The following is a 23,286-nucleotide window of genomic DNA, read 5'->3' as shown; positions in this document are numbered from 1 at the left end:
GCCAACGTTACTGGAGCAAGCTGAGTTTCACAGCTCCGCCTGCGACGTGGGCTCAGTGGCGGTCACGAGAACTCGCAGCCCTGCAGTCGAGCCTTGCATCCGGATTGTCTAGCCGGCCAGGTTGGAATAGCAATACTTGAGCTTGGGCGAGTTGGTGATTCACTAACATTTCACAGCGCAAGAAAACAGACGCACACAAAAATGAATTTCAAACACTCAAAGAAAAAACACTCACAATGCGCTGACTCTGAGCTCTGTGGTGTTTTACACTTCATCTTCATCACCTTTTTTGCTATTATACACATAAAACTAAAACAGAAGAAAAGAAAAAGAAAAGGAAGCCCTCAAAGCGGTGGTAGTCAAGGAGGTTAGAACTAGTAAGGGGGCGGGGGGGGGGGGGGGGGGGGGCACGTTGCAATATTGGTGAAGCCTAGTCATAAAAGTTTAAACAACGTTGTGGCCAACGTGACCGTAGATCTCTCTGGCAATTGGTGCGCGTGACATGTCACGTGTGAGACGGATGGTTGATTGTAGACGGACTCCTTGCAGGCTTGCGCGCGCTCCGTCCGGTAGATTTTATCAGATCGAAGGTTAGACTGGGGTGTATTCTAGTACCCCATAGCTAGACGAAGGCTAGCTACGGTCACGTGATGTGGTGGCGTTGGCATGGTAAGTGAGGAGTGTAAGGAGGAAAATGAGAAAGAAGCAATGCGTCAAGGGAGCATGGCTTGTGGAGGCTACGCGGCTGGCGTCATGCCCTCTCCTACCCTTCTATCCTCCTTAGTGGTAGTAGACGACGCGCGAGACAGGGAAGTAATATCCGACTGCAGCGCCGTTAGTTCTCGTGACCGTCACCTGGGCCACTCGTTTCTGCAGGCGAGGATAGGGAGCTGCGAAACTGAGCTTGGGGCTCCAGTAACGTTGAGTGCGGCGCTGTGCCGCCATAATCCTCCCAAGGGCTGCACGTTGCACGTGCCCCGTGCATCGACGCACCATGCGCTACTTTTCAAACGTGAAGGGGCTTTAGGTTCCCCGAGAAATTCTCTGTGCTATCAGATCCTCGCGCTCCAAATTTGCGACCGAGCACTCTATGGCTCCATCGTCAAACTGCCATGCTTTTTAAATATAGAGGAGGCTATTGCAGTATAGTAACTGTTCCAAAGAAAAGAGCCTGAAAAACATTTTGCTTTGCACGCGCGTTCGTCAAAGCATTATTATGATTATTTACCTCGAACCTTTTATACGGGGAAGGCCAGCGCTCGCAGCGTAGAATTCAGCATTCCCCTCGATGGTTGGGTAATTTAGTAAGAGGGCTATTTTCACCGGGGCCGAATTACACGGTTTTCAATTTATGATGGTGTTATGTAGTAGTAGCAGTAGATAAAACGCTTATTTAAACCACTTTAGCGGAGAGGGGGAGGGGAATGAGTCAATGGCATCGCTGCCTGGACTCGCAGTATGGGGGGAAGGGAATTTTATGTGTACTTCTCTGCCAGCTTCGTGGATATAATCCAGAAGCGTGCGTAGAGTTTGGTATTGCTTATCTGGAGGGCCTGGGGGAAAGACCCAGTCCTCCATGGATGTCATCCCGTCCTCTAGGTGCTTCTTCCTTGTTGCCTCAAGGCCTTTGCAGCCCCATAACAGGTGAACAAGGTCGACCACATGTTGGTGGTCCTTGCAGTAGCAGCATGTCGGTGATGTGCGCGCCTTTTCCCACGCTGCTCTTTTGTTCGGCGTGCAGGCGGTATTGATTCTAATGCGCCTTAATCTCGTTCTCCGGCCAAAGCCTCGCGGCAGTGGGTCGGAGATGGGTGGAAGGTGTTCCTTTAGCGCAGTATGAGACGAAAGTTTGATCTGCTGTTTAGCTCTGTCGGGGTCATAGTCGCCTTCGTCTTCGTCATCTTCGGGTGAGGAAGATGCGTAGCCGTGATCATGGAGGTGGCAGGGCGGCTTCTGCGTCTCGCGGAGTGTAGGTACTAGCGCGCGAGCTGCAGAGTGGGCCTGCTCATTACCAGCTATGCCTGCGTGGGCGGGCGCCCAGGACAGTTGGAGGATGGCCCTCCAACTTTCTCTTGCAGAGAAAGTTGGAGGGCCATCTTTTTTATGGATTTTGTTCTCTTGCAGGGGCTGTTCTTATTTCTGCACTCGGTGAGCGAGGCTACCGAGTCCGTAAGAACGTGTAGCTCTTTTGGTCTAATGGTTGTGTCGTTGAGGACTGTTTCAATCGCATATTGAATCGCTCCGAGTTCGCCACCCTTGACGGAGGTGCTGTTCGGTAATTGTTTGCAAGATATAATTCCTTCTCCTGGTATTGCCACTGCGACCGTAGCAAGTTGGTCTGGGAGTGTCGCGAAAGCCACGTATGTGTAGACGGCTAGCTTCTCCGCCGAACTTTCCCAGGCCTGTAATCGTTTGTTATGGCTACTGGCTTGCGATGTCTGACGATCTGGATGTCTGAAACTCGCGTTCTTCGGGATGGGCTTGCCTTCCACGAGGTCGATGTATTCTAACCAAGGAGGGTCGTCTCTGGGAAGTCCGGAAGTGGTAGTTTAAGTGCTTGAATTAGACTGAGAATGGTTCTGCCGGGTCGTGAGTGTTGTCGTTCACGGTGGGTGACAGATCATACCATTACAGTTTCTTGTAAGGTGTTGAGCTGGGCATGTTCCATGAGTGTCCCTATTGGTGTAAATCGGGGTAAGCCGGTAATGACCCTTGCGGCTTGTCTGTTGATGGTTTCCAGTTTTTTCCACTGGCTTTTTGAGATGTTGTAATGCGAAGCGCAGTAGCAAACTTTTGATACGATAAGTGCCTTCATCATCTGACGCGCAATTCCTACGTTTGCTCCGCCTCTGGAGCTGCATATCCTTCTGATGACATGGATGATTGCCTTGCATTGCTGGCTGACCTTGGTCATCCAGGTTCTGCACGCAGAGGTGGATCCAAGAGGGGGGGGGGGGGGGGGGGGGAAGCGACGGGGGCCGCCGCCTCCCCCCCCCCCCCCCCAAACAAAGTCGACCCCCCCCTCCCCTCTTCTCAGAGGGCAATTTGCCATTGGTTTACCCCCGGTGCACAAGAAAGAATGGGAGAATAGTATCCTTAAAAATGTTCCACCCCCCCCCCCCCCCCCCCCAAATGGAGTTCTGGATCCACCCCTGTCTGCACGAGCTGTCGTCATCGATGTACATTCCGAGTATTCTGATCGAAGTAGATGGTTGAATTCGGTTGCCTGCTGGCGTTAAGTAAATCAGACTGTCGATGCCAGCTTTTCTTTGTTTACGGGATACGACGACCACATAGATCGTTTTCTCCTGGGATGCAGTGAGGCCGACCCTATTGAGATGGGTTTGCACTTCGTCCAATCCGACTTGGAGAGTCTGTTCTTGGGTTCGGCTATCGCCTGTCACCGTCCATAGGGAGATATCGTTCGCATATATGGTAAACTTGAGGCTTAGGATCCTCGATAGGCGGTGTGGGAGGTCGGTTTTTGCCATGTTAAACAGTAAAGGCGAGAGTACAGAGCCTTGTGGTACGCCGACCCTGTTGGGTCGTGGGTCGCTCATGTGGTCCCCTATTCTTACCGAACATGTCCGATCCTTAAAAAAAGCTTTAATAAAGCTAAGCGCCCTGCCTTGTATCCCTAAGCGTTCCGCCTCCTGAATGACAGCCCAGTGGGGGACAGAGTCGAAAGCCTTTCTGACATCGATGGCGACAATTGAGCGGATGGTTTTGCACCTTTGCGCCCTTTTCTCGGTGATGTCGTGTGACATCAAGAGGAGGCTTTCCTGTGTGCTTAAACCGGATCGGAATCCTGTCTGGGCTGGATAAAAAGAGCCGGATCTCTATAGTGTCTAGTTAAGTCAATATAGAACCATTCGGTCCATGAGTTTGCAAACGCATGAAGTGAGTGATATCGGTCTGAAGTTGATAAGCGTGTCCTTCTCCTTGTCAGGTTTGGGGATTGGGACAACGGTCGAATGCTTCCAAATTGGTTGTAACTGTCCTTTTTCCCATACCGCGCTAATTCCTTCGATAAGCTTATGTTTAGCGTCTTGTAGGAGGTTGCGCAGCATGGGAATGATAATTTTGTCTGGGCCCGGAGCGCAGTGTGCCTTCCCGTTGTGGAGTGCCGTTTCCAATTCGCCCAGGGTAAAGGGTTGGCCCATCGGATCCGCTGAGTTAGCCAGCACTGGAGCATACGGGTTCGGTATTGAGTTTGTTGTCGTAGCAAAGGGCTGCGGGAAGAATTGGTCTCCGGCCGCATCTGCGAGGTCTTCTACCGAAGTGTCAGTTTTTAGCACCAGGGTTAGAGGGGCCTTCTGTTCCCTCTTTTGTCCCAGCATGGATCTGCTGGTTGCCCACAGTTCCGTTACTGACGTTTTCTCTAAAAAGGACGCACCGTAATCCAGCCATCGTTTTTTGTCCAAATATATCGCGTGTTTGCGTGCCGCGATGGTATGTCTGGTGACCTCTCTGAGTGCCGCCGGTGTCTTTGGGCCCCTCCTATATCGCTGCACCGCACGGAGTCTCCTAGCCCAGAGATTCAAAAGGTGAAAGTCCGGGGTAGGTGCATCGGTAGGTATGTTGGATCTGGTTGCAGCCGCTTTTAATGCATCGAGCATTGCTGCCGCAAAGGATTCCGCTTGGTTGTTTTCCAGGTGGCTTCTATAAACGTCCCAATTGACTGTATGAGTAAAACGCCGGTTATTTTCGGACCTCTTGGAGTTCACTTCGATCTTTATTGGGAGGTGGTCACTCCCCCATGTGTCGCTGTTTACATGCCAGGAGAGGTTTCCAGTCTTTTTGTATATCCATGTAAGATCTGGACTCGTATGGCGTTGTCTGCTTGTCAAGCCGAGTCTCGTTGTTGAGCCCGGCGTGTTTAGTAGTGTGAACTTGAACCGTGTCATGCCCTCCAGGAGTTTCTGGCCGTTTATGGAGTCTACTTTGTAGCCCCAGCTAGTATGTGGCAAGTTGAAGTCTCCTCCTATAATCTTTCGTTTTTATGGGCAAAGAAAGGATGTGTAGTTGTTCTATCCACCCGTTGTCTCTTGGTGATTTGCTGCTAGCCCCTGGCCTGTAGTATACAGATGCGATGATTACGGGTGTTCCTTGATGTGTTGCATGGACGGCGACGACTTCTTGTCCGCCTGTGAACAAGCGCATCAAGTCAATTTGATGTTGTGGCCAGTCCGATCCCAAATACACCCAAGACGTGCCCAAGACGTGCCCAAGACGTGCTCAAGACGCGCCCAAGGGGCTTGCCCCTTGGGCGCGTTGGGCTTGCGGCCTGATAAAATCGACGGGCTGTAGTATGAAGTTTAACTTGTTATGTTGATGGAGGTTTTCTTACCTTCTTGTAACAGAATTGCTATCTTGACGTTTTGATGGTCTGTTCAAGTGTCTTGAATTGAGTTCTGCGGCACGTAGCCCTAGTCCTCTGTAGCTCCATTGAACAATGCTAATCCCTATTTTTAACGACCAAGTTTGAAAGCAGTGACAGTGAGCTGTTGGCTTAGCGCTGAGAGTTGTTTTTCCAGCCTTGTAAACCGGACCTCGCAGCTATCTCTGTCAAAAGTTGGGGCACCCCGGACTAACTCAGCGTAAGTCCTTTCGAGCATCGGTGGGGGTTGGATCGGATTAAATGGAGGTAACGGCGGCGGCGGCGGCGGCGGTGGTGCCTCCTTCTTCCTCCGGGACTCTTGATTGGGTTTCGCGTGCTTCCTTGCCCTCTCCCTCAGTAGCTTCCCGATATCTGTTTGCTTCAGGCAGGCATTACTTTTCGCCAATTGCCGGGTTTTTTTTTTTTTTTTTTTGCATATCAGGCAGTACGGGGTCGGATTTGGGCACGGGTTGGTGTTACCTTGGTCATCTTGCGTTTCCTCGTGGTGTATGCCGCACAAAAAGCAAACCGTCTCTTTCTGGCAGATGTCTTGCTTGTGACCCGCGCCTTGGCAGTTTGTGCATGTCACCGCCTTGGCTCTACATGGGTACACTGGGATGATGCAAAGCGCGTATCTAACGAACTTTGGCGATCGATTACAGTTCTTACATGCTGACCAACCATGCTGCCGGTGCACCGCCCCCCTTTCACTGCTTACTTCTTTCTCATCGTTTCTAGGACTGAACTTCGTCGTCCTCTTTCCAGCTTGGGAGGAAATTTCGACGAGGCGTGTCTTCACTTGAGACAGCCATACATTTAGAGAATTTTCCAAACACAAAGGTTAATTTAGTTTTACCTTACCCAATATTTGTAGCCCGAGCAACAAAAATTGTTTGTATGCCGCGCTGCGTCATGCTGGTAGCGCGCGGTCTTGGGTTCGCCCTTTTCGGGAACTTTTCTACGAAATCCACTTATATTCACTCCAACCAGTAGGTGGCACCAGCTACCACATCATATTAAAACACAGAGATATCGCTCATCCAGCCGTCGTCAAACTTGGCTAGGTACAACGTTACTGGAACAAGCTCAGTTTCGCGGCTCCTTATTCTCGCCTGTGGAGGCGAGTGGCCCAGGTGGCGGTCACGAGAACTAGCGGCGCTGCAGTCGGATCTTACTTCCCTGTCTCGTGCATTGTCTGCTACCACCGCGTTAACCGCGTTCAGAACTCGTTCTTTTTTCTTTTTCAGTTTCCTTTTCTTCTTTTTTTTTTTTTAAACTTTCATGCGTATACACGAACTCATCTCTGTTCATACCTCGGCAAACCTCACTCATGAGGGCCCTCACTCACCCTTACTCACCCTCATCTTCACAGGTGAGGTGAGGGTGAGTGAGTTTCTGAACCAGGAAAATTCATGAGTGTGAGGGTGAGTGAGGGCTGTGAGGGCGGTGAGGGCCGTGAGGGCTGTGAGGGCGGTGAGGGCCGTGAGGGCGGTGAGGGCCGTGAGGGCCGTGAGGGCCGTGAGGGCGGTGAGGGTCATGAGTGCGTGAGGGGCGTGAGGGCGGTGAGTGGTGTGAGGGCGGTGAGTGCGTGAGGGGTGTGAGGGCCATGAGTGCGTGAGGGCGGTGAGTGCGTGAGGCCCCCTTCAGATCGAGCATCTTTTTCAGCAATTTTAAAGTTAATGGCGGGTTGTTCTCTAGCTTTCCCTAGACCGACACAAATTGCTGAGATCGGGTCCGGCTCGAAATAAGCAAGCAACTCGGAGCCATTCGAATACGTTTGGAGCGGCTTCATCCAATCAGGGACGCAAACTTTTCACGTGATAACTCGTGCCGGTGATGACGACACCGAATGACTTGGTTCTGGTTTGAAATCGATCGGTTTTTTTTTGGAAATAAACTGTTTCAGAAAGGTGCATTAGTATTCTTAACGAGGTTTAAATGCATAAAAACACGTTTATAACGCGTAATTCTGTCCAAATAATGCAAGAAAAATAAAATTTTATGATGACGATGGCAAATTGTAGCAATTGGTTGCTGCGTGTGATCGCGGGTGGCCCGTGTTGCTGGTGTTGCGACGTAAAGTTTCTGGGCGAAATTGCCCCATCTGAAGCTGGCCTGAGTGGCGTGAGGGCCATGAGTGCGTGAAGGGCGTGAAGGGTGTGAGGGCCGCATGGGCGGTGAGGGGCGTGAGGGCGGTGAGTGGCGTGAGGGCCATGAGGGCGGTGAGGGCGGTGAGGGCGGTGAGTGGCGTGAGGGCGGTGAGTGCCGTGAGGGCCGTGAGTGGCGTGAGGGCCGTGAGTGCGTGAGGGCGGTGAGGGCGGTGAGGGCGGTGAGGGCGGTGAGGGCCGTGAGGGCGGTGAGGGCCGTGAGGGCGGTGAGGGCCGTGAGGGCGGTGAGGGCCGTGAGGGCGGTGAGTGGCGTGAGGGCTATGAGTGCGTGAGGGCCGTGAGGGCGGTGAGGGCCGTGAGGGCGGTGAGGGCCGTGAGGGCGGTGAGGACCGTGAGGGTGGTGAGGGCGGTGAGTGTCGTGAGGGCCATGAGTGAGTGAGGGGCATGAGGGCCGTGAGGGCGGTGAGGATCGTGAGGGCCGTGAGGGCCGTGAGGGGCGGGAGGGCCGTGAGGGCGGTGAGTGCGTGAGGACCGTGAGGTTCAGTGAGGGCGAGTGAAGGGCTGAAGGTGAGTGTGACTGTGAGGATGAGGGTGAGTGAGGGGCTGAAGGTGAGTGTAGCTGTGAGGGTGAGGGTGAGTGAGGGGCTTAGGTGAGTGTGGCTGTGAGGGTGACGGTGAGTGAGGGCGACCTAAAATGCCGACCTCTGTCTCTGTTACGTCACGGCGCGGTGGTGGCGCGCCGGGCGCACTTTCGCTTTGAGGCTGAGGGCGGAAGTGCCCATGTGAGACGTCTATTCCTGCGTCGTTTTGAAAGAAACCAGACAAAAACCTGCCTTCTCGTCAAAACGCCGCGACTGGGGCTGTACCAAAAAAGTCGAGAAAGGTTTGAAGGTTAATTTTCATGTGCTCGGTTCGTCCGAGAACGTGGATATGTGCCGTGAAAAGGAAAAACCGGACGCTGTCGGGCCACGATTGCTTGGAGGGGAAGCACGTTGAGTTGAATTCACGGATACCTGTGGTCATCAGATTTATTTGTTTTGTTCCAACATGAACGCCGGAAAACCATCAAGTTGCACGGACCACCTGCGGACAACGTTCAGTGCGTCTTCAAGTTTAAACGGCCGCCTGATCGTTCGAACTGTCGTCTGCTCTTTCAAACGTTTCTGCTTTTCATCTGCTCTTTTACACGACACCGGCCTGTCGACCAAACGTGGGCCCGGTACTTTCGATAAGAAGTGAGGCCTCAAAAGACTATGTTTGAAGGTTGGTAAGCAGGCTAGATGTAAACAGTAGATACAAGGAGATGTTGATCATTGTTATCAGCGGCCGTCACCGACTTGTTATGCTTGATTCACTTGGTCCGATTCTGCTTAAAATGTTCAGTATCGACGTCGATCATCTCAGCTATGGTTCATGCTTTTACAACCCAAGCGACGTGATTTACAACCCGAGCGACGAATCCCCGAGTGAAATGTTTTGCAAGTGGTACCGCTTGCTAGTGGTACCACTTGTTAGGGGTACCACTTGCTACTGGTACCACTTGCAAATGGTACCTGTTCAATAAACCACTTGCAAATGGTACCTCTTGCAAGTGGTACCACTTGCTAGTGGTACCTCTTGCAAACAGTACATTGTCATATAATGCACAAAAGCAAAGCCAGATGTTAGTCTTTCTTACTTTTATTTTGGAGTTGAGTGCTTGTAACGCTGGCGGAACCGCTTGATAAAGCTGGCGGAACCGGTGACGCTCCAGGTAGATGTGGCACGACTTTTTGAAGTGCGCGCTGAGGGTGTCGACAGCCTCTAGTATTTATAGACGTCTTTCGTCGGAGTTCTAGAAGCGGCTGGCGCTGACGTCGTTGGTGGCGACGGCACAGCGACAGTGCGGGAGGAAGGCAGCGTGTCGATGACCCGTTGACCCTCCACTCCCAGGCAGTGGCGGGGCAGGCATCGACGACTTTCTGAGAGCAGTGCGTGAGCACCCCATGCCCCCATGAAACATCCGAAGAGCGAAATCCATCGTTCCCAGGGAATTTCCGACTTCCCTGGTTTACTCAAGAAGACTTGAGGAGGTTTGATGCCGAATCCGGGTTCCATCCCGTCGTCAAAAGAATATGGAGTCTTCGGTGGACCCGGCGGGTCGGGAAGGAACGTCCAGTCCCCCGGGCTGCTCTCATAATGATGATGATGATGATGAAAAAGTAAGTGAATGAACACATAGCATAGAAGAAGACGAAGTTATCCGAATATATGAAAATATAACAATGAAGACACAATGCCCCAACGGGTACACGCAGTACACATGGCAATTATGATGGCTTAGGAAACGCAGGGCGTGACTCGTTATCTTCCTGGTTCGTGATTGGTTCCTCGACGGTCGTGTCTTCCAATGTCGCATTCTCATTGGCTGTGAAGGAATTACAAAAAAGCTCAAGACTCGCCCTGCGTTTCTTGAGCTCGAGCTCAAGAAACGTTAGTGATTTGTTCTTTTTTTATATTTGTAGATTTTTGTAGAGCTTTTCTAGATTGAACTTGGGGCAACAGCTTTCATATATTTTATAAGTGATATATGTGATGTTGCAAACTGGTGCCATTTGCAACCCAAGTGGTACCACTTGAGGCCCAAGTGGCACCACTTAAAGCCCAAGTGGTGCCACTTGGCTTGCAAGTGGCACCACTTGACTTGCAAGTGGTACCACTTGAAAGCAAGTCGTACCACTTGAAATACAACTTATGTTTTCACCTGGGTCGCCGCATGTCAAATTACTCACGCAAAGTTTTGCGGTGTAACGAGCCTCTTTAATTTCTCTGTGGCCGCTCAAGTAGTCAGACATTGCCCAGAAAGACGTACAATCAACAATTCAAAGCGAAAAAGGGCAGGGGGACTCACACTGCACCGACAGCATCGCATTTCAATGGTTTGTTTATGGGCTATGGTGAGCTTCTTGCCCACACCCCCATCGCGCATGCGCGTCGCCGGCGGCGTCCGCTAGGGGCGCTCCGGTTTGTTTGTAAACATGAGTTGGTGTATAATAGCGAAAAAAAAAGACGAAGAGGAAGTGTAATACACCACAGGGTTGAGAGTCAGCGCAGTATGAGAGTTCTTTCTTTGAGTGTTTGAAATTTATTTTTGTGTGAGTCTGTTTCCTTGAGCTGTGTTAGTATGAATCACCAACTCGCACAAGCTCAAGTATTGCTATTCAAACTTGGCGGGCTAGACAATCCGGAAGTAAGACTCGACTGCAGCGCTGCTAGTTCTCGTGACCGCCACTGAGCCAACGGTGCACGTGGAGCTGTAAAACTGGGCTTGGCTAGGTATTTGTAAGTACCTAGTAGTGAAGAGCCTGTTAACATTTTACCGCGGTTAAAGTTAATCGGCTTCGAGGAAACGAGCCCTGATGACCCGTCGCGCCGCATTGGCTAAATAGGATGGAAAGATAGAATTATGAACAACAGGTCGAAAATAGATGACGGACGAAGATAACTGACATGACCAGGGGCTACGGTCCTGTGTGGTCCTGTGAGCCCCCGTTCTTCGTTTGTTGTATCTGTTCGCGTTGTTCCATAATGCACTGGAACAGCCTCTTTTATTCTAGAAAGCCTGTCCATTACACGACGGAGTCATTTAAGGCCCGGACTCCGGAAAGAGGTGAGGAGAAGCGCCGAACGCTTACCGGTATGGTAGCCAACGTTTTCATATTGGGGTCACTTGGAAACCCCAGGGAGGCGGCGGTTCCATTTTGTAGCGCTTCCGAGAGACGGCGCTGGCGTCCCGTTGCGATTGTAGCGCGCGCCTCGCGGCCCCGTTATCACCTGGACGCGCGCTTAAATGCCTGATTTAAAGGCTCCGATAGTGCGGTACGCGGAACACTGTAGCGGTTTGCTAAAAGTCCCCGTTGTTCCTCATCAGTTACCTACATGACTAACCGGACGCGCGAGCAAAATATTCCGTTATTTGACCGATTCTTTCAGGCGCACCCCAGAGAAAAGAGCTAAAACCAGAGATGGGTGCATTTTGTAGAGAAAAAACATCGTATAATATACTAGCATTTTAATTTTTGCTTTGGTGCGCACTTCGTTCGGCGGTAATAATTTGCTTTCCAAGTCCTACGGCGGCTTGGTTGGCCGCGTGTCAACGCCTTTCAGAGCAGGAGGCTAGCAGACGACGCGTGAGGGACCGATCCTATCGGAACTGCAGCGCCACCGCTTCGGCGGCTGGTGCGGGGCGCGCCCGCGCTCCTTCCCAACGGACCCCAATCTAAGAATATTCATGGTAGCTCAGAGTCACTTGGGCGATTTCTTAGCCAGCGCCAAAACTGCACGTGGTGGCCTCTCCGCGAAACAACAGGCAGTTTTACAATAGTGCACGCTAAAGCTTTGCGTACGCAAAGTAAAAAAAAGCGTCGTCGGCACTGCGCGTGCGCCGAACGCTTACCACGTTCTGCGCTCTACGTGCGCTAGATTAGCGTACGCTATTTTTCGTGAATTGCCTGTGTACGCAAAGAGTCATTGCGCTCCTCTAAGGAGGATTCGTGATGAGAAGTTGGCTAAAGCCAAAACGAGCACAGTTAAAAAATGGCGACTCCAAGGACCGCGGCTGCCGCCGCTTTGGCGTTATCACGCTCACGACGATTCGGTGGCATCATCGTGACTGCGATTTTAAACACAGGACAACATTGCGCTCGGTTTGGAAGATCCAGTAAGATGGTCAACGATTTCCAAGAACTTGATGCTTTCGACGTGCGAACATTTGTCGACGAAGGTACGGTGTGCGAATTAAGGTCAGTACACGAGACCTCTCTTGCTAAGGCGAAGCAAATGAATACGACCGGTTGACCGCTCCCGTCGCACTCATTTTTAATCGAATCTAAAAAGGTACCCTCAGTTAATGTGTTTTAACTTTTTTTTTGTTACAGTATTGTTTGTGTGAAATAAAAATTGGGACAATCTCGGGCCGACGTAAATTTTTTTTCTTTCCGGAAGAGAAAAAAAAAAGAAGAAGAAAACAAAATAAAAAGAAACGCGTATATACGTTTCCGGAATTTACCGCTGAGGCATTGTTTGGCGCTGCCCGAGAGACCCCCTAAGCGCCCTCTTTCCCGATCTCCTGTCCCCTTCACAGTGACCACGTTCTTTCGCGATCTGACAGGCTTCCTAGAAGAAAGGAGACTATGGGACTGGTTAAATTTCTCACGCACAGCGTGGGCCAGTGTCGCCAAACCTCTAAGGCGAGCCGAGTTCTCACTGTCTAAACATTCAACATACAATTTTGCTTTTTTTTTTTTTTTTCTGCACTCGAGGCAACGGCTTGTGTTCCCAGAGCGAAGCCAGGGAGTAGCCGCGGGTAACGGAAGGGGAGGACGTGTGCTGCTCGCTCACTGCTGACGACCTCGACGAACGCGCCAGCCGGCGGAACGCCACCGCCCCCTTTGTCTCCGGCGAAGTGAGGCCGCCGCTTCTTCCACTTGGCGCCCTTCGCGCCACTCCTGCCACGCGCCGCAAGAACCGAACGAGAAAATCAGAAAACCCACAACAACAACCGAGCGCCGACATGAGCGGCGGAAACAAAGAGGACAGGCAGAAAGCGCCCCTGGAATGTTGCCGTGAGTGGCCGAATGTCGGGAACGGGTCGTTGGAAAAGCAAGAACCCCTTCAAAGAAACCGCTGATTTTTTTTTTTCTCTCACTTCGAATAAAGTCAGATAGAATTTAAGGTTATCCCAGAAGCTCCGCCTGCTGCAGCACGCGCTCGCTGCCTTCCGTCGTGCTTTAGATGGTCGTGCTCACGATACCCCCAAGTGCTACCGAAGGTAGAAAGCTCGAGCAGGAGGTGGAGCTTTTGGCGCATTCATGAATCACATCAGAGCCGTGTGCCAACAATGGTTAGAATTGAATAGCCCTTCGTTTTTACAGTGGAGCTGTTAAGGGCTAGTTTCCCAAGGGTCGTGTCCCCCAGCAAACAAATGTCGACACAACACTCTGGACAGCTACCGCCATCTATGAGCAACGGCGGCAACCAGACAACCGGCTTGCCTATTGTCTGGTTGCCGCCGTCGCTCATAGATGACGGCAACCTTTCCAGCCTTTCCACTCTGGCTTGCCAACTTGCGGCCGGCCATTACTTCGTTCCTACCATGGTACAGCTTCGCTGGTCTTCCTTCTTCACCAGAGGGGAAAGGCTGAAAGTTTTTTTCATAGAATTCACAGTGCCATAGAAACTCTCGATTCACACACCGATTTTCTTTGCAGTGTTGAACACTTGAATTTGGGGATAACTCAGGGATATTCGGTTCGACACAGAATTCGCACACTCGCTTATACCGACCATTCGCAACTCCAGGGCCGGCTTGCTAGAAGAGCGTCTCAGCTCAGACTGGACGAAAGAATGCGCTGCAAAGGCCGGGGCGCGCGAGAAGTCTTGGGACGCGATTTGAGTGCCGCTCAGCTTGTGAACCAGCTTTGACGGTGCTTATTTCTTTCACCCTGAAGTCTCGGGTGTGACGCTGCTTCTAGCAAGCCGGCCCAGAAGAGGCGACGCCACCCAGGTGAGAAGACGCGAAGGATAAAAACGGGTAACTACCGCCTACTCGAGCAATACCGGGTAGAAGACAAGGCCATGTGCCTTTCCCACCCCCTACGTCATCTCTCGTGGATTCACGCAGCTCCGCCTAACTTGCGTGAGCATTGTTCCCCCGCGTCTTGCTGCGTCTCTCAAGAAGCGGAACGCAAGCACGAGGCGACTCCGAGACGGACGGGTCTTGATTCAAGTGTGCGGTGAAAACTGTCGCGGCCTGGCTGCCGAAATGTGAAACAGAGGAAATGGGATGAAATGCGCGCCGCTGGAGTTGCGAAAACGTGTGCCAAATAAACGTATAATTTTTACGACGCTCGAAACAGGCGCCTCATCACGTGTGCTAAAAATCTGTAAAAATGATAATTTGTGCGGGGCGATCGCATTTCGGCTGTTCCACAGCCCGTCTGGCCCCCGAACGAACGATTATCGGCTGTTATTAAATCTAATAAAATAAGAATCTTTTTTGTCGTGCGTAATCTACTTATTTCATCGGTGGATTTGAAGCGATCCAAAAGCGCTCCACGCTCGCGCCTTTACTAAGGTAAATGCAAGCGAGCGCTTACACGCGCTCAAAGAAACACACACACAAAAAAAAGCGCTTCAAAACCGCTTTAAAAGTTACCGCGGAGACATCGTAAGCCTCAAGAAGCTAACAAAACAGGAAAAGGAAAATCCCCAACAGCCGGTGGCACCTTTGAAGCTGTCGTGTCTCACGAAGGTAAGAATGACGTCCCGAAGAGATGATTGTAGAGAAGCTAGAACAACCCTTCCGAAAGGTTAATCGCGCACAGCCAAGATTTTGAAATCCGTCAGGTTGAGCGGTAAATTAATCTGGGAGGTTTCTTCCACCCCCCGATCCGTCAACAAACAAAATGCTGCCCCCCCCCCCCCTTTTTTTTTCTGAAAAAAAAGAAAAAAAGAAAGTTTGTCATATTTTTTTTTTTTTTTTATTGCAAAATTAAACGACGCGTTGCCGAACGTTCACTCTCCTCCTAATGGTAGCGCTAGTGGTCCGAACCATATGAATATTTTTTTTTCTATTGCAAAATTAAACGACGCATTGCCAAACGCTCATTCCCCTCCCAATGGTAGCGCTAGTGTTCGGAACCAGATGCCAAAGTTTCGGAACTCACCATTATGGTTACCCTATTAAACTGTTATTTTCTTAAAATATTAATGGGAAAATGCCGACTGACGTAGCCGTCGAATACATAAAGCTAAATGCCGCCGGTTACCATAAACGGGCCACATTTTCGGAATAAAATTTTCAGAAAGTCTTTGATAACTTCCGAATCAGATAATGGCTAGTTCCGAAAGGCTGACATCTGTTTCAAACCGCTAGTGCTACATTTGGGCGGTCGTTAAGTGTTCAGCGATGTGTCGTACTTTCTTCCCCTTCCAAAAAAACATTTCGCACGTTGTATGCTTTTTTGTTGCGTAGGGTTGCGGCTCCGTAGAAACCTCCCAGGCTATAGTTTGCTGCTCAGCCTAAAGGATTGTGACATCTTCTCTGACGCGTGAATAAACTTTCGCAATAAAGGGACCACGATAATGTCCTTATTAACCCTTGGGGGTACATAAATAAATAAATAAATATACTTTGTTTACCTTCCTCGGATCATTGTGACGCATGCACAGTCATTGCCGAGCGCACCATCTTCGTGACTCTCACCTGCATCATTGTACTGCAATGCGGCAGATGAGCGTATCGTATCGTGCCGCTATCTATCTGATCGTATCTCATTGCAATGAAGCGTATGCATCGTATTATATCGCACTGTATATATTCAATTCCGTTGTATTTAATAATTATGTTAACGTATATATCTATATCTATATATATATATATATATATATATATATATATATATATATATATATATATATATATATATATATATATATATATAACACCAAATAATATTTTGTTTGTGCAATCGTTGACAGTAATCTTAAATTAATTATTTGCATTAGACTGCATTTGTTTATAATATCAGCTATCGTACCTATTACACTGTATCCATCTAGTGATTATATGAAATTCTCTACCAAACTATTGCGGTGTATCGAACTTGAAGCACATTTTGCCCTCGAGACAGTTAAGGAAAATCGAGATTTTTAACTTAGATTTGCAAATTTAGAAGGCACTATTAATTCACGATTTACACTATCTCAATATCCCACCAGTAAAATGCTACTAATTGAAAAATAATATACTGACACGCCTTTACTCTGCGACCGTGGAGCCGATGTCAATACCGATAGTGAGAACGAAGAACAGAATAACTACGAAAATAATCCTTCAACCCGGAAGCAATAAGCCTCGCTGCTTGAAGGTACGATGCCGTGTAAGCTTATACACTCTCAAGAAAAAAGGGTGTCAAAAGGTGCATTCTTACACCCTTTGTCCCATATAATACACCCCCAAACTTCAATTCGACATACAGCGCCCTACAGTCGAACAGACGGCCCCAAAGTTTACGAGGGGCTTGATAGCCGTGGGGTACAACTTATTAAAATAGCTAATGTATTTTCTACTGACAAGAAAAATAATCGGGGTTTTCTTGGCTCTACCGTAAAAACTCTGTGTTTTCTTTATGCGGTGTTGGATACGTACTTTAGCTATTTAAAAAGTTATATCCCATCGTTATCAAGCCCCTCGTAAAATTTGGGGCCGTCTGTTCGACTGAAGGGCGCTGTACGTCGAATTGAAATTTTTGGGTGTATTACACCCAAAAATTTCATATAATCACTAGATGGGTACAGTGTAATAAGTACGAAAAAAAAGGGTGTAACGGTACACCTTTTGACACCCTTTTCTCTTGAAAGTGTACCTTCACATCACACGGATTGGGAATGAGATTCAACCGTCGCGCTCCTAGTGGCTGAATTAAGAACTACACCGATGGGGACAACAACACCATAGATTATTTGTTTGTGTTTTGACGCAGCGCTCGACTCGCGTAGCCGAACGTTGGGTCAGCATTTTTCTGGGGCTCGTGTTGTATCACAGACGCGGAAGCAGCAAGAAAAAAAAATGCGCACGAGTCTTACCCAATCTTTGCCCCGTGATCAATCGAGAAAGTTGAAGTAAATAATTCAGCGCATGTGCAGCATGTGTCTTCTGTTGGAAAACCCAGAACTGTGGAGAAAAAAAGCTGGTCGTTACGCCTTATCAGAGCCTCCTCTATACTGTCAAAGCCTGGCAGATGGCCACGAGACGCGGCCGCTGAAAGTGAAAAGGGAGAACAACGGATAGAGGAGAGGCATGTAACAGGCGCTCCGCTGCGGCGAGACGCAGAAACACACTTGTCCCGAGTGATGGAATGTCCGCTCGTGCTCCTCGCGTTCTTCGCGCTACTGCTTCTTTTCTTGCCGGGTTTGGAAAGAGTGTTTCGTGTCCTCGCCGCTGCAAAAGCTGTGCGCTGAATACCTGAAATGCTCTCTGCTACCAGATTCTCGCGCTCCAAATCTGCGACCGGGCGCTCTATGGCTCCGTCGTCAAACTGTTAGGCTTTTGAGTATAGAAAAAGCTATGGGTTCCTTTACTTCGATGTCCACGCAAAATAAATAAATAAATAAATAAATAAATAAATAAATATTCGTTTCGTTTGAGACATTTACGGTATATATTCGAATATAAGCGAGTTTCTGTGATCAGACCTGAGTGTGTACTTCTCCACAGAACCGACGGAGGAGCTGGCGAATGGCAAACCAAAAATATCGTTTGGAATAAAAAAGAAAAAACAGAAGAAAAAGGTTATCTACACAGATAATATTTCGGCGTTCCGACTTCGTCGCTGCTTCGTCGTTCGCCGGGCCTCTTCCGTAAATCGCAGAGACGGGTTCTTCTTGAGCGTTGCAGAGAAATACATGCACAAGCATTGTTCATAAAAAAAAACGAAAACAAAACACGTCAACCTTAAACGAAAAAAAAGAGGAGAAATATGGTATATATTTTTATGTTTGTTACGCAAAAAAAAAAAGTTTGTGCAGTTTTACGCCGAAAGACGCAATCTAGGTGGGGTAGCCAATTGTGGGCCCCGCTCAGGAGCGTAGCTATCTAAGGTCCATATCTTGACTCCCACTGGTGTGAGAGATGATTGACGTGTAGACTGTTCGTTGTAAAATTGTTTCTCCGTGGCGCGGTAGACTTTCATATGACTTTTTTTTTTCTTTTAATGTTTGAGAAGCGGTATCCATAAAGAGAGTCATTATTGTTTTCAGAAATATCACGAAACCGTCTTTTCCGCTTTCGTTTCACACGATAACTAACACGGCTGCCGGAATTTGCGGCCGGTGTTTTCTTGCAAAGCTCGATGAGCTCACCTGTTTTTATGAGTGCGAGTCGTTTCGCGGTCACAAAGGTGTTTAGAGGATGATATTCTCAATTGACGTAGCTCGTAGTAAACAACTGTGTCAAGTACACAATATCTGAAGTGGTGCTCGGGTACTTGTTTTCGTAGCGGGACTTACGTAAGCCTAGCCAATCAAGGCAACTATTTTGATATTTACTTGAGCTCAAGACAGCCGTGGTGCCGCAGAAAGGCAGGTCGCCCATACTTGCCTTTGTTGATGCTGAATAAATAGGGAATTTTTGTTGACCGCGTTTCCCCCTCTGCTAAGATCTCCGCAACGAAGAACCCGTTAGTATGGACTTTTCGTGGATTGTTTTGGCAGTCCTGCAACGCCCTCCGCAACCCGCTACGACACCCGCAGTTAAGGCTATCGCCACACAGGCGCAGTAGCAACTTCTTCGTTGCGGAGGGCTTAGCGGAGGGGGAAACGCGGTCCATGAAAACTCCCTATTGTGCCTGCGCGCCGATGGCCTTCACTGTAGAGTTACGAGTATCGTAGCGGGTTGCGGAGAGCGTTGAGGGACGCCGAAAACTCCCTAATGTGCCGTTTTCCGTAAAAGCGGCCCGCTTCAGTGAGAATCGCGCAACCGTCGTGATTCCGGGATTGCCTAAGAGGTAACCAACAAAGGTAAGACATTGCGAGCAATTTCGCTGGCATCAATCGGGTGTTCGCCTCGCATCACGTTTGTCAAAGGTATGTTTCCGTCTTTCCCTTCAGACGGCACGTAGATTTCAAATTTTCAGCACTGCACCTGGATTTCTGCAGCCACTATTTTTAGGTCGCGTTTTAATTGAGTGTCATGACGCTCACCCACTTTGCTCGCGGATGCCATGCGAAAATACAGCAACAACAACAACAAAAAAGAAGAAAATAGGAAATAGTATATATTTATAGTGTTGGTTCTTTTAGTCCTCTCGGTCGTTTGTTACCGCACATCGACGGACGCCGACAGATGTTTGTATTGCAACGTGGCTCGTGCATGATGGAATGCTAGAACGACGCTTTCATGGTCCGTCTTGCGAGCATTGCAGGAGTTTTCAGACGGGGCTAGAATAGCAGGCGGACGAAGGCGAAAACGGATGCCGACGTGCAGTTTTCATGGCCGCGTCTCACGGGCATCCCAGGTCTACGACGGTGGACGGACGTGGAACAGCAGACGATACCGGAGGCTGCCGCGCGTCGGCTCGTCAGACGCAGACAAGACTAGGAGCATGTCGGGAAAGGGAGACATTAGGCTTGCGAGAGGCTTTGGCCGAGCAGCCGAGCCAATCCAGAAGTAATGGGCGGGGCCACTGATCTGTGCGCGGGGATTGAAGCAGGCCTAACCCCTATCTAAACTGCGCCTAACGGCGTATATACTGCGCGAAATTTTTTTTTTCGTCGAAAGATGACAAAAATAAAACGTGTCTGATGAGATAGCCCGCTCTAGGTTGTTGTTGTTGATGCGATGTTGATTAGGGAATCGATGTTGTTGTTAGTTGCGCTCTGGGCGCACTTGTCACTTTTGATGGGAAAGGGAATTAAGGGAGAAAAGAGATAGAGGAGGAGAGAGGGGGAAGGGTAAAGAGGATTTTTTCAGTGTGTTGACTTTACTACGGCTTTCGGTACAGAATCGCGACTCCTGGAACTCCCGAGAACCTCTGGATGTAAGATCCCTAGGAGCCCCAGGAGCCGCAAGCAACCCAGATCTCTTGGAAGTCTTAGAGTACATCGAGGAGTTCCGCGCTCCTCAGGAAGCCGACTACACTCTGGAGTGCCTTGTCCGTAGTAGCTCGTGAGGCTCTTGGACGCAGGAGTTCCTCCAAGTTGGTACTAGGTAGCCCTTAGCGGGAAAAGGCATCACGGAGGTTGGTGCGCTCATCTTCATGATCACTGCAATGCAGGGATGTTCGGCGTCAGCCGTTTCCTCGCAGGTCTAGCATATGGGGTCAACATTGAGTCTGACGCGACTTATCCACGCCAGGATGAAAGCGCTTCGGGTCCGTAATCTGTGCATTACTGCGGCAGTTTGGCGGTTGAAGCCGCGCGGTACCCGAGCTGTAAAGGCACTCGCCACCACCACGGGGTCCGGGTGCTGTAGGGCGATGGCTCTTCTCACAGGGAGCTTGGCGTTTGAGAAGCGGGGAACGGTGGAAAGCGGGCACTCGGGGTCCTTGTGAGCCCGCACCGCTAGAAAATCAACGACTTCATTGCCTCTAATGCCACAGTGGCTTGGGAGCCATTGGAAGGCAATGTCGTTGCCTTCTCGCGGAAGCTCGACCGCATCCTGCGCGATTGAACGGAACAGGGGCGTTGCCCGTTCGAGCCTAGATAGCAGCTCGAGGGCTGATCTTGAGTCGCTCAGGATGACCCAGCGTAAGGCCTGTGTGCACCCGCTCTAGGCGCCACCCAGGAACGTAGCTACGCTCCATTTCTCGTCTCTCATTGGTTGGAAAGATATGGCATGTGGAATGTTCGCTGAAAAACTGTCTCTCCGTGGCGCTGTATAGTCTTTTATTTGTCATTCTTTTATATTCGAGAAACGAACTCTATAGATTGAGTCATTATTGTCTTCATAAAATATCACGAGGTCGTCTTGTCCGTTTGGGTTTCAAACGATAACTCTACGCGGTTGCTTGTTTTCGCAGCTGGACCGGCGTAAGCCTACACTCTAAAAAAAGTCCGTGTGTCTACTTTCCCGCAGAAACCTCGGAGAGCCAATCACCGCAACTAACGGAGGCAGCTCCGCGAATGACGATGCCGAAACATATGTTTAGAGTCTTTAGACCAAAAAACGCAGTCTTATACTTCGTTTCAGCTTCGGTCTGAGCGCGGCCTATGTTATAAGCCAAAGGGCCAATCAAACAGCATAAAAAGCGCAACGTCATGGCGTGATCTCTGCGCTTGATAGGACTAGCCGGCGGAGGAGTAAGTACAGAGAGACGGCGAATACAGGCTGGTCATATCAACTGAAGAGAGCACGCCATGACGTTTTGCCTCTTTCGCTGTTTGATTGGCCCTTCAGCTCATGACATCGGCCGCGCTCGGACCGAAGCTGAAACGAAGTATAGTTGTGACATTAAGCAATGCAAAACGTTACGCTTGCATTGCTTTATGTCACAACTCAGTCGGCGGTTTTTAGTCTAAACATACGTTTCGGCATCGTCTTTCGCTGAGCTGCCTCCGTAAGCTCCGGTGATTGGATCTCCGAGGTATTGTACGGGAAAGACGACGCACGGACGTTTTTTAGAGTGTAGAGGCCCTCGTCAACTACACTCTAAGAAATGCCGGTGCGTCTGCTTACGCGGAAAACACTCAAAAAGCCAATCACTGCGATTTACTAACTGAGCTCACCGAATGATGAGGCGGGACATCTCTTTAGACCTCAAAATTAAGCCTGCGCTGTGGCAGTACGCAATGCAAAGCGTCATGCTTGCATTGCGTAATGCAACAGCGCAGACTTCATTTTGACGTCTAAACAGATGTTCCGCCACATCATTCGGTGAGCCTAGTTCGTAGATGGCAGTGATTGACTTTTTGAGTTTTTCCGGGTAAGTATACGCGCTGGCATTTCTTAGATTGTATTTCACTCGATCTGACTCGCTTTGTTCGTTTGCGCGTTTTGGTGCCGAATAAATGTGCCGGTTCCGATAAAAGCGGCCCCGCACATGAGACTCGTGCAACCGTGGTGTTGGCCACCATGATTTGGGTACTGAAGGGCAACCTATACACAGGTAAGGATTTGTGAGCCATTTGACTGGAAGCAATCGGGTGGTCCCCTCGTATCGTGTTTGACCAGGTAGGTTTGAGTCACTTCGCTTCGGAAGATCCTTATCTGTCAAGTTTCGAGCAGTGCATCTAACTTGCTAAAGCGAATTTTTTAGAGCGCAGCTCTTAGGCGCCCATTTCCGGGTTGGGCGGTGTCGCCGTCGGCTTAACCGCGCGTTGCATTATGGGACGTTTTCCATAATGACGTCACGTGTGACGTCACACGTGACGTAGTGTGTGACGTCACGTGATACTTCACGTGTGACGTGATGTGTGACGAAAACATTTCCCCACAAAAAGGAACGGGATCATTTTTGCTAAATGTCCTGCTAATTTCAGCAGGAAAATGTGGGGAAATTTCCCACTAAATTTAGCGAGAAAATTTTCGCTTAATTTAGCGGGAAATTAAGCGAAAATTTCCCGCTAAATTGGAGGGGAACAGGAGAGGAGGAAGGTGAGGGTAAGGACGAGGAAGAGGGGCATACCCTCCCCTCCGTACCCTCCCCTCCTCCTCCTCCTGAGCTGCGCTCTAATTCGGCGTCACAGAGAATTAGGCTTCTTCCATTTTTTATATCTTGTTTTAATGGTTCGTCATAACAGTCACCCACCTTGCTTGCATACGCTGTGCAAAAAAAATAAATATATATATATATATATATATATATATATATATATATATATATATATATATATATATATATATATATATATATATATATATATACGGTAAGAAGGTTCAACGGGCCGGTTGGACGTAAAACGAAAGTGGAGGAGATCCAGGAAAGGCCTTTCTTTACTGCACCGACGTTTCAAGCGGGGACCGCTTTTCTTCAGGGTGAGTGGTTGTGAAAGAAGAAGAGGACATTTCACAACCACTCACCCTGAAGAAAAGCGGTCCCCGCTTGAAACGTCGGTGCAGTAAAGAAAGGCCTTTCCTGGATCTCCTCCACTTTCGTTTTATATATATATATATATATATATATTTCAGAAAAGTTGAAAGGACTGCAGTTTATTGTTAGTTTTTTTCGGTTGCTTTTTGCCGCACATCGGGACGCTGAACGAGGATTGTGTTAGATCGTGGATCGTGCATGATGAAACGATAGAACGCCGTCTCATGGT

This window comes from Ixodes scapularis, unplaced genomic scaffold (assembly GCF_016920785.2).
Source record: "Ixodes scapularis isolate PalLabHiFi unplaced genomic scaffold, ASM1692078v2 PGA_scaffold0__279_contigs__length_252992795, whole genome shotgun sequence".
NCBI classification, from domain to species: Eukaryota; Metazoa; Arthropoda; class Arachnida; order Ixodida; family Ixodidae; genus Ixodes; species Ixodes scapularis.
The sequence above is the reverse complement of the archived record's forward strand: the minus strand, read 5'-3'. Positions refer to the sequence as shown.